Consider the following 16,728-nt stretch of genomic DNA (forward strand, 5'->3'; position numbering starts at 1 on the left):
TGGGCCTTTTGCTCCAAAAATGCCACATTTTCTTTGTTTCTTCAATTTTATTTGCTTCTTTGTTTCTTCTTTTTTTTTCTTTGTTTCAAAGTGCCAAAAATAAAAATTAAATTCTACAAAATAAATTAAAATTAAATATTTTCATTTATAAATTAAATCATATTAATTCCATGAAAATATAAATTAAAACTTAATTTATTTTGACTATTAAAATCAATAAATGTGTATTTTTGGGTACTAATCACAACCCCCAACTAGCTTATTGCTAGTCCCTAGCAATTCAAGTGAAAAATAAATTTATCAAGTTGAATAATCAAGTCAAACCAAGCAAAATCATCTCAGCATTTTCAAAGTATCAACAAGAAGTTAGAAATTACTATCTAAGCTACTTCAGTTGCAATTCCAGAGTTGTGTGTGTGTGTGCACTAAACCATATTCTTTTTATCGCAAGTCATAATATAAATAGTATCGAAAAATATCAAAAGTATAAAGGTCTGAACTCCAAATTCCTTACGGGCATTGAAAGTATTTTTAATGGGAAGGATACCACTCTTGGAGTTGGAAATGTAAACGTTTGCGCTCAAATGAGAAAAGATAAACTTTTTAGGACAAACAATTTGAACAAGTATTGATCACAAGATAGGCATATCAACTTATTGGAATTCAAATGACAAATAACCTTTTGGATTTACATGAGAAAGCTTAAAAATAAAATGACAGCTAACTAGAAATGATAAATAAGAAAAGGAAACTATTAATAATAATAATTTTATTGATTTATTATTATTTTTTTATACAATTACACAAAACAAAACAAAAATAATAGAAATATTTTTTTTAACAACTACAAAATAATGAAGGAAAGTGTTGCTCTTGTTCTTCTTTTTTTGTACTATGTTTTTCTTTTATTTTTTTGTATTTTTTTCATCTATATATATTTTCTTATTATTATTATTATTTTTGACAAGAGGCAACACAGAAACAAAAGGAACTTACAAATAAAATAAAATAAATAGAACACAAATTTAAACTTTATTACAAATACTCGTTCTTATATGAAAAACATCCCTCTAGTAAATGTCATGTTTTAAATTCCAAAGATGTGACTTTACAAACTCAAATGATCAATAAAAGTTCAAAAGGTTATTTTCTTAACTCTCACAACTCACCAAGAAATGAAAAACTTTAAATTTGAATTTTCTCTCAACTGTTTGTGTTAACAACCAATTTATCACATGTTTGGAAAGTACACAAAAGAACTATGAAAATCACTTCTTAATAGCTAAATGTTGATGCGATTTTTCGCCAATAGTGAATTATATGAATAACTAGGAAGGATTAGTGCTTAATGATAAACTGTAATAAGAAAATGATAATACTCAGGGATGTTGGAAGCCAACTACGAAGAGAAAAACGATCACTCCTTTTTACGTGGTTCGAAGGTTAAAATCCCCCTAGTCCACGAGTCAATATTATTACTGTTTTTCTCTCTTGCTATTTTTACAGAGTATTTGCATTACAAAAAGAATCCAACCCCTTGCACTACCCAGGATCCTGGTATTTACAGGAGAATGATCTCTGGGTAGGTATTGGGGTCATCCCGTGATCTCTTGATCCTTCACATCATTTCTGCGATATTGATGATTAACATCTAAATTTTACACTGAGGTGTGGTCTAATCAATTAGATAAAAAAAAGTAATGGGCCGCATGGCCTTAATCAGGCGTGTGATGTCTGATTACGCACATTTAAATTGTGTATCCAGGAATGCGGGAATTAAATAGACACGTGATGTCTGTTATAGGCACGTTTATATTGCGTGGTCAACTTTACAAAGATCCTGGGGTATGTTAGGCCTCTGATGTACCACGAACTTAATTTAAAGCTAGCTCATGTCTTTTGGTGCTATGTTTATACAATGGTTCTAGGTGATAAGCTGCTAAATCATTCATTAACTCGAGCTATTTGTTTAGGGGATCCCAAATTTCCTCGGATGAATGGTGAACACGTGGTGCTTTGGTTATGGCTTTTTGTTAGTTCGCTTTGTCCAAGCTGCCTCAACAAAGTACGTGCTGATATTCAGGGCGTACATTTGCCCCCCAAGCCCCTGGTCGTGTTCTATGACGCCACTTTTGACTTTCACGGTGGGGGCTTTTAAACTCCCTTTTCGATTATCTATCCCCTGCCCACCATTTGAGTGCCGGACACGTGGAACGCCATGATTGGCGCCTACTCGGGCTTCGAGGATTTGCATTAAATGGCCTGGCCACCTTTTTGCCACTATCTCATCTTCCTAATCATGACCCTCATATCTCGTATTTGTTTGATCGGATGGCCCTCGCTTCCTAATGTCTTTTACGTATAAATAGGGCTGGCCATTTTCAGTACTCATCACCTTTTATTTGAAATTTTTCTTCATTTCCTCTCTTCCGAGTCTCAAAAACTCTTTTTCTTCTTCTGCTTAAAATCCCAGAAATCCCTATATTCTTGTCACGAAAACCATTCGGAAGCCCAGTCTTGAGGATTTCTCCAGGACTTCTACCTCTATGCTGCTTGCAACCTTCGTTTGGAAAATATATTAAGTTTCCTGTTTTTCGTGTGTTTCAACTTCCTTTTTCTTTGCCATGCAAATTTACATTTCATAGTCATAAACAGTAGGTTGTTCCTGAATAACTTTGGTGCATAGGTTTCGATTTTAGGCGTGTTGAGTAGAACCTAAAACATGTCTAGGATTGAGAGATTTCTGGGTAAATTTCTGGGTAAACTTAGGAAATACCCACTTGGGGTATGGAAGACAAGAGGTTTTCAGGGTATAAAACCGGGTAGCTTAAGGGTCACGTTTCTTGGGCGGTTTTTCTTTAAAACCCTCTTCCCAAGGCAAGTAGTGTCCTGACTCGCCTGACACACAGATCCCTGAATATCAGGGGTTTGTTGGAAAACTTAGGCAAGTGGCACAGGCAACGCATGGCATCACGCGGGCTGATATTTGCATCAGCTTGTGTGTTAGGACACCTCGCCTTTGTTTTTTCTCTTGTTCAAAAGCTCTACGCCGCCTACTAAAAAACTCTGTCGTTTTTATTCGATATGCGATCTGATGGCACCAAAGAAAGGAGCACCTAAGAAGACCGCGGCTGGCTCGTCGTCCCAGCAGCTTTGCAAGGGGAAGGAGGTCGTCCCTGACTCCCCCCTTCCTGAGTTTGGTCCCATGGTGGAGGCGGAGGTCGCGGTTTATCCTGACGCCTTCTTCGAGGCCGAAAGAATGATTTCCAAGATAACGACCCAAGGAAGGGTCAACAAAATCCTCCTGTCCCACAACATTGAGCCTGGGAAAGGGACCTTAATCGCCCGACCTCCCTATGAGGGGGAGCGGAGCTGTTCACCACTCCAGGACGACTTCGCAGCCTTGAGTGACAAACATTTGAAGGCCGGGGACTTTCTCCCCCTTGACCAATATTTTGCGGACTTCCTCAATTATGTGAGGTTGGCGCCATTCCAGCTCCCCCCCAATTCGTACCGGCTGCTAGCGGGGTTGAAATATCTGTTCCTGAAGCATGAGTGGGTGGTCCCCACTTCGGCAGACATCCTCTATTTTTTCTGCCTCAAAGCCAGCCCAGACCAGAGGGGACAAGGGGACGGGTTCTATTATTTGACCCGATTTTAGAACTTGCCTGCAGTCATCGAGCTACCCAGCCAACCCAATGACTTCAAAGACCAATTCTTCATGTTGAACGGGTTCCGCAACTGTGAACACCGATACTTCAACCACCCCGTAAGTTTTCTTTTCTCAGCTCGCATAGAATTCCTTTCATACTTTGTCTTCCTTGTGCTTATGTTGATTGGAATGTGTTCGCACATCCATTTTTACAAGGAAGGCCAGATTAGTGACCCTTGGGGGTCAGTACGAGACTTTGGCGGGGCTTCTGCCCAATGAGAAGGACTACCGCCAGCTCGTGTCTAATGACACGATGCTAGTGTGCAAGTTGATTGCTGAAGGTCAGACCCTGGCCTTGAGAAGGATGCGGGCCGCTGCTCCCATGATCCGCGAGCTCCCTCCCATTCCCGAAAGGAATGCTGAAGCCGACGGCAAGGAGCCGGAGGAGAATGAGGTACCCCTCGTGCGAAAGAGGTGAGCTCCTGAGGTCGTCGGGGATCCCATTGCTAAGAGAGCCGCGTCGGGGGCAGCAGCCGACCCCTCCGGCCAAGGTAACCCATATCCTTTTAGGGATTTAGACAAGGCTGTGGCCGACCTTAGGCTAGTTAGGTTTAACCCCAACCAGCTCGTACATCGTAACCCTGGCGACCCAGACCGCAATATCACCTTGCTCCAGTGTGTGGACCACTTGGTTATCCGGTATGATATGGGCCATCCTAGGGGGACCGTAGTGGTGGACAATACCTTGTCCTTTAGGTCAGCCTTCTTTGAAGAGTATGAAACCAACCTTAGGTCGTGGCCATCCCTTCTCCAAGGTGTTGTAGCCCCAGGACTTAGGCAATACGTAGAGGAGTCCAGCCCCGAGGTAGAGTCTGACCCAGAACTTCCCTTAATCCAAGAAGTGTTTGACCTAGACTCTCCTTCCCCCGTAGCAGCTCCGAGGCTGGAGGTCGTGGAAATAGACTCCTCCTCTAGCTCGGAGGGTAGGATTTTTTGATAATTTGTATGTATTTTCCTTACAAACTGATGAGTATGCACATATATCTAACAAATTTTCCTTTCTTTTTCAGTTGAGGAGATGGCACAACGAGGGGAACGCGACATCCGGTTGATGTTCCAGGAGGGGAGATCCAGCGGTGGCCCCCTGGTCAAGAAACTTCAACCCACGTCGAAGAAAACTCCTTCGGCCGCGGTCGCTTCCAAATCCCCAGCCAAAGGGATAGGCACGAGCTCGGGAGCTATGCCCGTCACCCCTGTGGAGAAGAGGGGTCTGGCCACACCCCCTCCTCTCCTTCCCTCAGCTCCTGCTCGGGACCAGGAAGCACCAACTGGTCCCTCGACTCCAGCGATCCTTTTCGCCTTCGTCCGCATTCCTATCAACCCCCAGGACCTCGAGCAAATTCCAGACACTTTTCGGGGGACGGTCTATGGGACAGCGAACTACGCGATGGAACATTTTTACAAGGCCAAGCCCAACGACCTGAGGGTGATTGAGGAGAGGTTCCCGGAGAACGTCATGGAGTCAGCCCTGGGAATGAACCTCACGGTAAGCACTTTTCCTGACCTAATTTTTATTATTCTCCTTGGTGTGCCTAACTATTTATTTGCTTCTTTGCAGGCAGCCCTGGCTCAACATCGTAGCATATCTCGGGCAAGGGCTAGGAATGACGAACTTCAGGCCGAGCTGACTGCGGCCCAAGCTGCTCTCGCCGCTTCTCAAAAGAGCGAGCAGAATGCCAAAGCTGCCTTGGTGGCGGCCCAGGCGAGCGAACAGGTGGCGAAGGCTGCCTTAACCACTGCTCAGGAAGGCGAGTAGGTCTCAGTAGCCCTTCAAGTCGAGCTCGAGGGGGCCAAGGCAAAATAGATGGAGGTCGAGGCGGCCTTTCTGGAGGAGAAAAAGGCATCGACATCCTCCATGGAGAGCATGCTTTACCACTGCTGGGCCTTCAATCAGGACAACAACTTCTCCTTTATGGTCGACGCGTGGGGGCACTACCTTGAGAAGTTCAAGGTTCAGCTACAGCAGGAGTTGCAGGCACCGACTGAGATCGTGGAGACCTCCGCTGCGGGCGAGCAAGAGACTGAGGAGGTGACGTCCTCAGAGCGGCCTGGGGGGGCTTAGAATTTTTGTACTTTTATTTTTATTTGCTTTTATTTGTAAATGCTAAGCACGATGTTACTCTCCCCGAGACAATTTGTACATTAACTTCAGTTGTCCAAGTTTTACTTGTTTTCCAACCTCTCGTCCTTTATGATGTGCTAGGCAAAAACTTAGTTCGCGTTAGCTTTATCGACACCTTGCGTTTTTTAGAAAAAAAATCCCTGAATCAATTTAACCAACTTCTAAGTTTTGGAACCTAGTCATGTCCAGGATATGTAATTTTAAAAACTTAGTTTGCGTTAGTTTTATTGACGCTGTGTGTTTTTTTAGAAAAAACACCAGATAATCAATTTAACCACCTTCTAAGTTTTGGAACCTGGTCGTGTCCATGATATTTAATTTTAAAAACTTAGTTCACGTTAGTTTTATCGACACCATGTGTTTTTTAGAAAAAATACTGGATAATCAATTTAACCAACTTCTAAGTTTTGGAACCTGGTCGTATCCAGGATATTTAATTTTAAAAACTTAATTCGCGTTAGTTTTATCGACACCGTGTGTTTTTTAGAAAAAACACTGGATAATCAATTTAACCACCTTCTAAGTTTTGGAACCTGGTTGTGTCCAGGATATTTAATTTTAAAAACTTAGTTCGCGTTAGTTTTATTGACACCTTGTGTTTTTTAGAAAAAACACTGGATAATCAATTTAACCAACTTCTAAGTTTTGGAACCTGGTCATGTCTAGGATATTTAATTTAAAAACTTAGTTTGTGTTAGTTTTATCGACACCATGTGTTTTTTAGAAAAAAAAAACACTGGATAATCAATTTAACCACCTTCTAAGTTTTGGAACCTAGTCGTGTCCAGGATATTTAATTTTAAAAACTTAGTTCGCGTTAGTTTTATCGACATCGTGTGTTTTTTAGAAAAACACACTGGATAATCAATTTAACCAACTTCTAAGTTTTAGAACCTGGTCGTCGGATGATCTGCCCCCCAAGTAATCGGGAAGTGGACTTGCTAGTTTACTTTGAACTAACAAACAAACGAAATTGTACACAGACACAAATGAAACCATACACACCCTCATTTTTTTTATAATTAATTGGCTCTTAAATGCAAGCCTTACATAGACAAGAGGTTTAATTACTGATAATACTTTCTCGAATGTATAGCATTCTAGGTCCATGGTACCATTTCTCCATTAAGCCGGGCCAATTTGAAAGTACCTTCGTGTACGATTTCGATGATCTGATAGGGCCCTTCCCAGCTCGGGCCTAAGGCACCATCTTTGGGGTCCTTGGCCGCTAGAAACACCCTTCGGAGTACCAGGTCTCCTAATCCAAAGACATGTTTCTTAACCTTTGAATTAAAGTAACAAGTGATTTTCTGTTGATAATGCGCGAGCCATAGCTGTGAATCTTCTCGCTTTTCATCAATTAGGTCGAGGGACGCACTGAGCAATTTGTCATTTTGCTCCTAGCTGAAGGTCTGGATCTTGTGCGTGGCTATCTTTGTTTTGACAGGAAGGACGACCCCACTTCCGAAAGTCAGGGAAAAAGGGGTGTGCCCCATCGAAGTTCGGTGTGAGGTCCGGTATGCCCATAGCACCTGCGGGAGCTGCTTGGGCCAAACTCCCTTGGCCTCGTCCAGCCTCTTCTTAAGGCTTGCCTTGAGCGTCTTGTACACAGCTTTGACCTGCCCATTATCCTGGGGGTAGGCCACATAGGAAAAACTCTTAATTATGCTGTGTCTTCCACAAAATTTGGTGAAGAGGTCGTTATCAAACTGGGTTCCATTGTCTGACACGATCTTCCTTGGCAGTCTGAACCGGCATACGATATTCCTAACCACAAAATCGAGGACTCTCTTTGACGTTATCGTTGCCAGGGGCTTGGCTTCTTTTCCCCACTTTGTGAAATAGTCAATGGCCACTACTGCATAGCGAACTCCTCCTTTTCCCGTGGGCAGGGTTCCAATTAAGTCAATTTCCTAGACCGCGAATGGCCATGGGGACGAGATCATCTTCAACTCGACTGGTGGAGCTCGGACGATCGTGGTAAACCGTTGGCACTTGTCACATTTTTGGACGTAGGAAATTGAGTCCCTTGATAGAGTGGGCCAATAATATCCTTTCCTCAATATCTTCAAGGCCAGGTTTTGCCCCCCAACGTGATCTCCACAAAAGCCTTCATGCACCTCCTGCAAAATAGTTTTAGCCTCCTCTAGCAGAACACATCGCAGAAGAGACAGAGAGAGGCCATGCCGGTACAACGTTCCATCTATGACTGTATACCTCGAAGCTTGATAGAGTATCTTCCTTGCGTTATTTCACTCATTGGGTAACTTCCCTATTGTAAGGTACTCGACTATGGGAGTCATCCAGGTTGGTCTGGCATCGATCATCTCGATCTCCCTTGTATCCTCTACCATGCTTGGTCTTTCCAAGAATTCCACCGGTATCAGGCTCAAGGTCTCGGCTTCCCTGGAGGTAGCGAGTTTTGCTAGAGCATCAGCATTGGCATTCTGCTCACGTGGGATCTGCCCGATTAGGCTGTATTCAAATTCAGACAGCTCCTTCTTCACCTTGGCCAGGTAGGCCGCCATCTTCGTTCCCCGCGCTTGGTATTCCCCTAATACTTGGTTTACCACGAGCTGGGAATCGTTGTAGCACTGGATGGCCTTGGCCTTCAGCTCCTTGGCCACTCTAAGCCCAGCCAATAGAGCTTCGTATTCGGCCTTGTTGGTTGACGCCTCGAATCTGAACTGTAACGTGGAGTGGAAACGATGTCCCTCCGGGGATATCAAAATAATTCCAGCTCCGGACCCGTTCTCATTAGAGGAACCATCCACAAAGACTCTCCACAAAGCCTGAACCGGTTCTTCCCCAGGTTCCTCTTGGAATCTAGTGCATTCAGTCATGAAATCATCCAGGGCTTGGATTTTGATTGCAGTCTGTGGTACGTACAGTATTTCAAATTGGCTAAGCTTGATGACCCATTTCAAAAGATGCCCCGATGCCTCAGGTTTCTGTAGCACCTGCCTTAAAGGTTGATTGGTCATGACGTGGATTTAATGAGACTGGAAATACGGCCTAAGCTTTTTGGAGGTCGTGATAAGGCAGAAAGCCATTTTTTTTATTAACGGATACCACGATTCAGCTCTGAGAAGCCTTTTTCTAATGTAATAGACTGGCTTTTGAGCCCGGTCCTCTTCTCGGACCAGCACGACGCTAGCCGCATCTTTCGTAACAGCTAAGTAAAGAAAAAGAGGCTCTCCTGCCATTGGCTTAGACAACACTGGCGGCTTGGCTAAATGTGTTTTTAGGTCGAGGAAGGCCCGCTCACATTCTTCGGTCCATTCAAACTTTTTATTCCCCCGGAGCAAGTTATAGAATGGCAAACACTTGTCGGTAGACATGGAAATGAACCGATTAAGGGCTAGCACCCTTCCTATCAGACTCTGGACGTCTTTTTGCGACCGGGGCGATGGCATTTCAAGTAGTGATCTGATTTTGTCAGGGTTCGCCTTTATCCCCCTCGTGTTGACTATGAAACCCAGAAATTTTCCTGACGCCACCCCCAAAGGTACATTTTTGGGGATTCAACCTCATACCATACTTCCTCAGGATCTCAAAACATTCCCTCAGATTGGGAACATGGTCATCGGCAGTTTTTGACTTGACCAACATGTCGTCAACATACACTTCCATGTTTTTCCAGATTTGATTAGCGAACATTATGTTGACCAATCTCTGATATGTATCTCCCGCGTTCTTCAGTCCGAAGGGCATGACTTTGTAACAATAAATGTTGGTTGGAGTCATGAAGCTGGTATGCTCCTAATCCGCAGGATTCATTGCGATCTGGTTATAACCAGAGTACGCATCCATGAAGGACATGAGCTCGTGCCCTTCTGTGGCGTCCACCAACTGGTCAATTCTTGGTAAGGGGAAGAAGCCCTTGGGACATGCTTTATTCAGGTCAGAGAAGTCGATGCAGGTCCGCCATTTTCCATTAGGTTTTGGGACCAGAACAGGATTGGCGACCCAGATCGGGTATTTTGCCTCACGGATAAAGCCGCATTTTAAAAGTCGAGCGACTTCCTATTCCATTGCCGCAGCTCGGGTCGTGCCCAGACGCCTCTGTTTCTGCGACTTCGCAGGCACGCTTTTGTCCAAGTTTAGGGTATGCATGATGATGCTCGGGCTGATCCCTACTGTGTCTTCATGAGACCAGGCAAAAACGTCTAGATTTCCTTGCAGGAATTTCAGCAGCTCCGCTTTTCTCTCATCACCAAGGTTTTTCCTGAGCCTAACCACCCTCGAATGGTCTTTAGAATCGATGTTTACCTCTTCGAGCTCTTCGATAGCCTGGAGCTCGGACCTATCTTCGCCAATTCTAGGGTCGATATCGTCACTCAGGGTGGTACCTACGTCGTCGGCTGGCTGAGATTCCTTTATCCCAGGGCCAGTTCTCACTTCATGGGGCTCCTCGCTTCTGCCCTGAATGGCCATCGTCTACTGCCCGGGTTGTGATTTTCCCTTCATGGAAATGCTATAGCATTCCCTGGTAGTGAGCTGATCGCCCCAGACCGTACATATCCCCATAGAGGAGGGGAATTTGACTGCGAGGTGGCAGATAAAAGTTATAGCTTCAAATGCCATCAACGTAGGTCGACCCAAAATTGCATTGTACGCAGTGGGACAATCGATGACCACAAACTCGAGGAGCTTGGAGATAGTTCGCAGTCCCTCTCCCAAGGTTATTACCAACTCGATTGTTCCTATCATTGCAGACCCTTCACCAGAAAACCCATGCAACATGATGGAAGTGGCCTTCAGCTCGGTTACTGACAGCCCCATTTTTTCTAGCGTGGACCGAAACAACAAGTTCATTGAACTCCCATTATCAACTAGTATCCTCCTAACTCTTCGATTGGCGAGCTAGGCGGTTATGACTAGAGGATCGTTATGCGGGAACTGGACATGGCTAGCATCTTCTTCAGTAAAACTGATTGGCTGTCTCTCCAATCGCTGCTATTTAGGTATGTGCTGCTCTGGGACGAACTCGACTCCATTGTGAGACCTCAATTCGTTGATGTACCTTTTCTGGGCACCTCTGCTCGAGCCTGCTAGATGGGGGCCTCCAGAAATGGTGGTTATCTCTCTTCCTATTATTGGAGGAGGGATTTCCTGACCCACTTGGGCTCAGGTCGGATTTGCTGGGACTTTCCAGAGCTGATTGAATGTTTTGCCTGGCGGGTGGATTAGGAGTGACCTGATTTCGGGCATACTGAGCCAGGGGTCCGACCCGGATGAGTGTCTCGATCTCATCCTTCAGATGCCTGCAATCATCGGTGTTGTGACCGATGTTGTTGTGGAGTCGACAGAATTTGGAAGGGTCTCTCTTTGCCTTCTGATTCTTCAAGGGCTCTGGTTTTTCCAGGGAAGGCGGGCATAATTCGCCAGGAAAATGCGCTCTCTAGTGTCTGTGAGGTCGGTATAAGCCGCGTAGACCGGTTTGAACTTCTCCACGGGCTTGTTCTTCTTTGGACCGTGCTGGCCGCCCTCACCACTTCCCTTTCTCTTGCTTCCTCCCCCTGGTTATTTTGGGGAACGGTTTGAGTCGTTGTTACGACGTCCGTTTCCGCTCCAGCGGGCTGGTCAGAGACTTGGCCGATTCCCGCGACCGATGATCGCGCTTCTTCCAAGTTTATCCATCTTTGGGCCTTGTTCAGGAATTCATCCACAGTGCTGACACCTTTCCTCTGGATTTCTTTCCACAGATCGCCCCCAACAAGAATTCCAGTTCTCATAGCCATGAGTCTGGAACTTTCGTCCGTGTCTCTAGCTCGGGCCGCAACGTTGGCAAACCTGCTCAGATAAGCCTTTAGGGGTTCTCTGAGATGTTGCTTCACGTTTGCCAGAGAATCCACCTTGACGCAAACTGCTTGAGAGTCTCAGAATTCCCTCTTGAAATCGGTAGAGAAACTTTTCCATAAGCTGATAGAATGTTTCTTATATTGCTTGAACCATTGCCTAGCTGGCCCGATCAAAGTCGAAGGGAATACTAGGCATCTCAGCTCGGGTCTGATATTATGGGCCATCATCAGGGTGTTGAACATCCCCAAGTGATCTGATGGATCTTCGTCCCCATCGAATTTGGATAGATGGGGCATCCTGAAACCTGGCAGGTACGCTGTTGCTGCGATGTTGGGGGTAAAAAGCTCGAGCTCGTCCCCCGAGTCATATTCATCTTTTCCTTTCTCTGATAGGAGTGTCTTCATTAGTTCCTCCATTTGAGCTAACCTTTTGAGGGTTTGGTCTTTGATCCCTGGGTTGTTCTGGGGCTGTTCAACAGCTCCCGTCCCATTGTACGCGCTAGGCGGGTTATTGTCCCTCCAAGCTTGAGCTTGGTTTGGTGGGACATTCCTGTTGTCACGTATTTCGAAAGGACCATCCTCTCAGCGAGCATGACTTTCGTTTTTGGTCGGCTCTCCCCTCTGCGAGTTGAGGCGATCTCGAAGGTCGGTTCACAGGGCGGCTCGAGGGCTTTGTGCCGAACTTAGATGATTTCTCAGGTCTCCACCAGATCTGCCACTTCGGTGGCTTTCGGTCCAATATCTCCCATTGGAAAAGCTCAGAGCCTGCTGTCGAGGGTGAGGATCTGGGACATTTCCGTGTGCTCGCGGGTGATGAGCAGGAACAGCGGGAGGAAGAGTCCTCCTGCTATTTCCCTATGCAAGAATGTCTCGAGCAGGATGAGGGGGAGATGGATATCTTATCGGTGAAGGAGGATGTCTGATTGGTGATGCAACTCTAGTTCCGTCAGATCGGACCAAACTAGCCCACGGTCTCTCTGCTCCAGTGCCTCCATCCCTCTGCATCTGGCGATCCGATCACTGCGCGAGGGGAGGGGGGGGGGGGGGCTAGCTGGAGCAGGTTGGCCACGCGAGCTCCCCCCAGATCTCCTTCTTGAACCATCGAGAGCTCTCCTGGGTGCATTCGATTGTGGATCTGAACTTGGGGTTAAAGTTCTGACTAACCGGCTGACTCGTTGATGGACCCTGGGAAAATCATCAAACATCGTTTCCTGGGGATGGTACAACATGGGCATAGAACTCTGGGTTGAGGTTCTAACCGATCGATTGGGCTTGGGCTGACTACCCTGGAGGGACTCGTGAGTCCTGCCTTGCCTCTTTCTAACGTTAACGTCAGTTGAAAGAGGGGGTAGCCGGGCCAAGACTTCCTCGATTTTCTTATTTTCTTTAGCTAGATGGCTCCTCAACTACATGTTTTCCATTTCCACCATCGTCATGTAACCTGGGTTCGGATTTGGCGGTAGGGGCGCTGAACTCTCGGTGTCGTCATGGCCCATCGGCTGTTTCCCTGATCGTTGTTGGATCTCCGGGTCTTGTTCGTTGGATACGGCGGTATGGTGAGCCTCCTGCCCCCCATGTTGATTCGCCTCGTTACCATGTCTCGAACAAGTGACCACCATGATAAATTTTTTGTGATAGCACTAATCTAAATCCTCTCAATGAAAAGCACCAAACTATTGACGCGATTTTTCGCCAACAGTGAATTATATGAATAACTAGGAAGGATTAGTGCTTAATGATAAACCGTAATAAGAAAATGATAATACTCAAGGATGTTGGAAGCCAACTACGAAGGAAAAATGATCATTCCTTTTTACGTGGTTCGGAGGTTAAAATCCCCCTAGTCCACGAGTCAATGTTATTACTGTTTTTCTCTCTTGCTATTTTTACAAAGTATTTGCATTACAGAAAGAATCCAACCCCTTGCATTACCCAGGATCCTGGTATTTATAGGAGAATGATCTCTGGGTAGGTATTGGGGTCATCCCATGATCTCTTGATCCTTCACATCATTTCTGCGATATTGATGATTAACATCTAAATTTTACACTGAGGTGTGGTCTAATCAATCAGATAAAAAAGGTAATGGGCCGCATGGCCTTAATCAGGCGTGTGATGTCTGATTACGCACGTTTAAATTGCGTATCCAGGAATTCGGGAATTAAACAGACACGCGATGTCTGTTATAGGCACGTTTATATTGCATGGTCAACTTTACAAAGATCCTGGGGTATGTCAGGCCTCTAATGTACCACGAGCTTAATTTAAAGCTAGCTCGTGTTTTTTGGTATTATGTTTATACAATGGTTCCAGGTGATAAGCTGCTAAATCATTCATCAGCTCGAGCTATTTGTTTAGGGGATCGTACCAAATTTCCCCGGATGAATTGTGAACATGTGGCGCATTGGTTATGGCTTTTTGTTAGTTCGCTTTGCCCGAGTTGCCTTAATAAAGTACGTGCTGATATTCAGGGCGTACACTAAACATAGTAAAAATGGACTCAAACCAACAAGTTGTACTCATGCTTGGAAGATTTTGAAAAAAAAATTGACTTAAAAATTCAACACGACAATAAGATTTTCCAAATGAATGCTCACCACCCCCAACCAAAAATCAGACAGTGTCTTCAATGTCAAAATGAATAATCAATGAAAAAGGTAGGGAAAGAGAACACCTAGATGATGATCATGTCCATGAGGCGAGAGCGTAAATAGTCTGATAACAATACCCCAAAACAAACAAAATACAAAAAAAAAAAAAACATACAAAAATAAAAGAAAGACACAGAAAAAAAAAAAACTATTCAAAACTTCAGAGTGTATAAATTGGGTCCATAAGAAGGACCTCTTAAACATGACTCACACTCTCAATGTAATACTTCAGTCTTTGGCCATTGACTCGAAAAATTCTCCCATCGGTTGGGTCCTTGACCTCAACAGTTGCGTTGGGAAATACTTGCTTCACTACAAATGGACCAGTCCATCACGATCGCAATTTTCTAGGGTGCAAGTGCAAGCAAGAATCATACAGATGCACTTTTTGATTTGGCTCAAAGTGTTTTTGTAGGATTTTTTTATCGTGGGCGATTTTAAATTTCACTTTATAAATCCTGGAATTTTCATAGGCATCGTTTCGCAACTCCTTAATTTCAGACAGTTGGAGTTTGCGATTGATACCTGCAGCATTCAGATCAAAGTTTAGGGCTTTGATGGCCTAATAAGTTTTGTGCTCAAGCTCGGAAGGTAAATGATAGGCTTTTCCAAAGACAAGCTGATAGGGAGACATCCCAAGAGGGAATTTGAAAGCAATGCAGTATGCCCAAAGAGCGTCTAGAAGACGTGTAGACCAATCTTTGCAGTCGGGATTTACCGTCTTTTCCAAAATGTGTTTTATCTCCCCATTGGCTAACTCATCTTGACCATTAGTCTATCGATGATAGGCATTTGCAACTTTATGAAGTACACCGTACTTGCGCATAAGAGCTTCAAAAGATATGTTGAAAAAATGAGTGCCTTGATCACTGATGATAGCGTGAGGAGTACCGAACCTTGACAACACATTTTCTTTTAAGAATTTGACAATTGTAGCGTTATCATTGGTTTGACAAGTTATGGCCTCAACCCATTTGGAAACATAATCCACAGTGAGAAGAATATAAAGGTAGCCAAAAGAAGGTGGAAAGGGTCCCATAAAGTCTATCCCCCAACAATCAAATATTTCGATAACAAGAATTGGGTTCAAGGGCATCATGTGCTGACGGGATAAGGAACCTAACTTTTGGCACCTTATACAAGAATGACAGAAATCATTGGTTTCTTTGAACAAAGTGGGTCAGTAAAGACCGCATTGTAAGATTTTTGCACTAGTTTTCTTCACAGAAAAGTGACCACCACAAGCATCATTATGGCAAAAATTCAGCACAATAGACACCTCATCGTCATGGATGCATCTTCGCATGATTTGGTCGAGGCAATACTTTAATAATTATGGGTCATCCCAAAAGAAATTGCGCACCTCGACCAGAAATTTGTGTTTGTCTTGTGAACTCCATTCATATAGGAGTTCACCTATTACTAAGTAATTCACAATGTGAGCATACCACGGTAACTTAGCAACAGAAAGCAATTGTTCATCGAGGAAATCATCATGAATAGGTGGACCATCAGCGGGATCGCTGAATTCAAGTCGAGACAAGTGGTCTACGACGGCACTTTCAACACCTTTCTTGTCTTTGATCGTTATATCAAATTCTTGCAAGAGAAGGATCCACCGTATTAATCGCGCCTTAGCATCCTTTTTGGAAAGGACATACTTAAGGGCGGAGTGATCTGTGAAGATTGTAATAGGTGATCCAATCAAATAAGATCAAAATTTGTCAAGGGCAAAGACGACGCCAAGCAACTCTTTTTCAGTAGTGGAATAGTTCATTTGAGCACTATTGAGAGTTTGGCTTGCATAATAGGCAACAAAGGGTTTCCCCTCCCTCTGTTGTCCTAGCACAGCTCCCACGGTAAAGTTGCTGGTGTCACACATGATCTTGAAAGGAAGACTCCAATCGGGTGACTGAATGATGGGAGCGGATGTGATTGAATTTACAAGTGATCGGAATGATTCCTCACACTTAGGTGTCCACTCAAAAGTGATATCTTTGGCTGGGAGGTTTCTTAGTGGACGAGCAATCATTGAAATTTTTGTATGAACCTCCTATAGAAACCAGCATGAACAAGGAATGGCCTAACGTCTTTGACAGTCTTAGGAGTAGGCAGGTTGGAGATAAGGTTGACTTTGGATTGATCAACCTCAATTCCTCTTTCAGAAACAATGTGGCCTAAGACTATGTGAGAAGATACCATGAAGTGGCATTTCTCCCAAACTTCAAGATGAAGAAGACATATGTCAAAGGAATTTCCAAAAATGGTTAGGTCATCCATGAATGTTTCCATTGATTTTTCAATCATGTCACTAAAGATGCTCATCATGCATCTTTGGAATGTAGCTGGTGCATTACACAAGCCAAATGGCATACACCGGAAAGCAAAAGTGCCAAAGGGACAAGTGAAAGTGGTTTTATCTTGATCCTCTAATGCAAT

This window comes from Humulus lupulus, chromosome 2 (assembly GCF_963169125.1).
Source record: "Humulus lupulus chromosome 2, drHumLupu1.1, whole genome shotgun sequence".
Taxonomy (NCBI): Eukaryota; Viridiplantae; Streptophyta; class Magnoliopsida; order Rosales; family Cannabaceae; genus Humulus; species Humulus lupulus.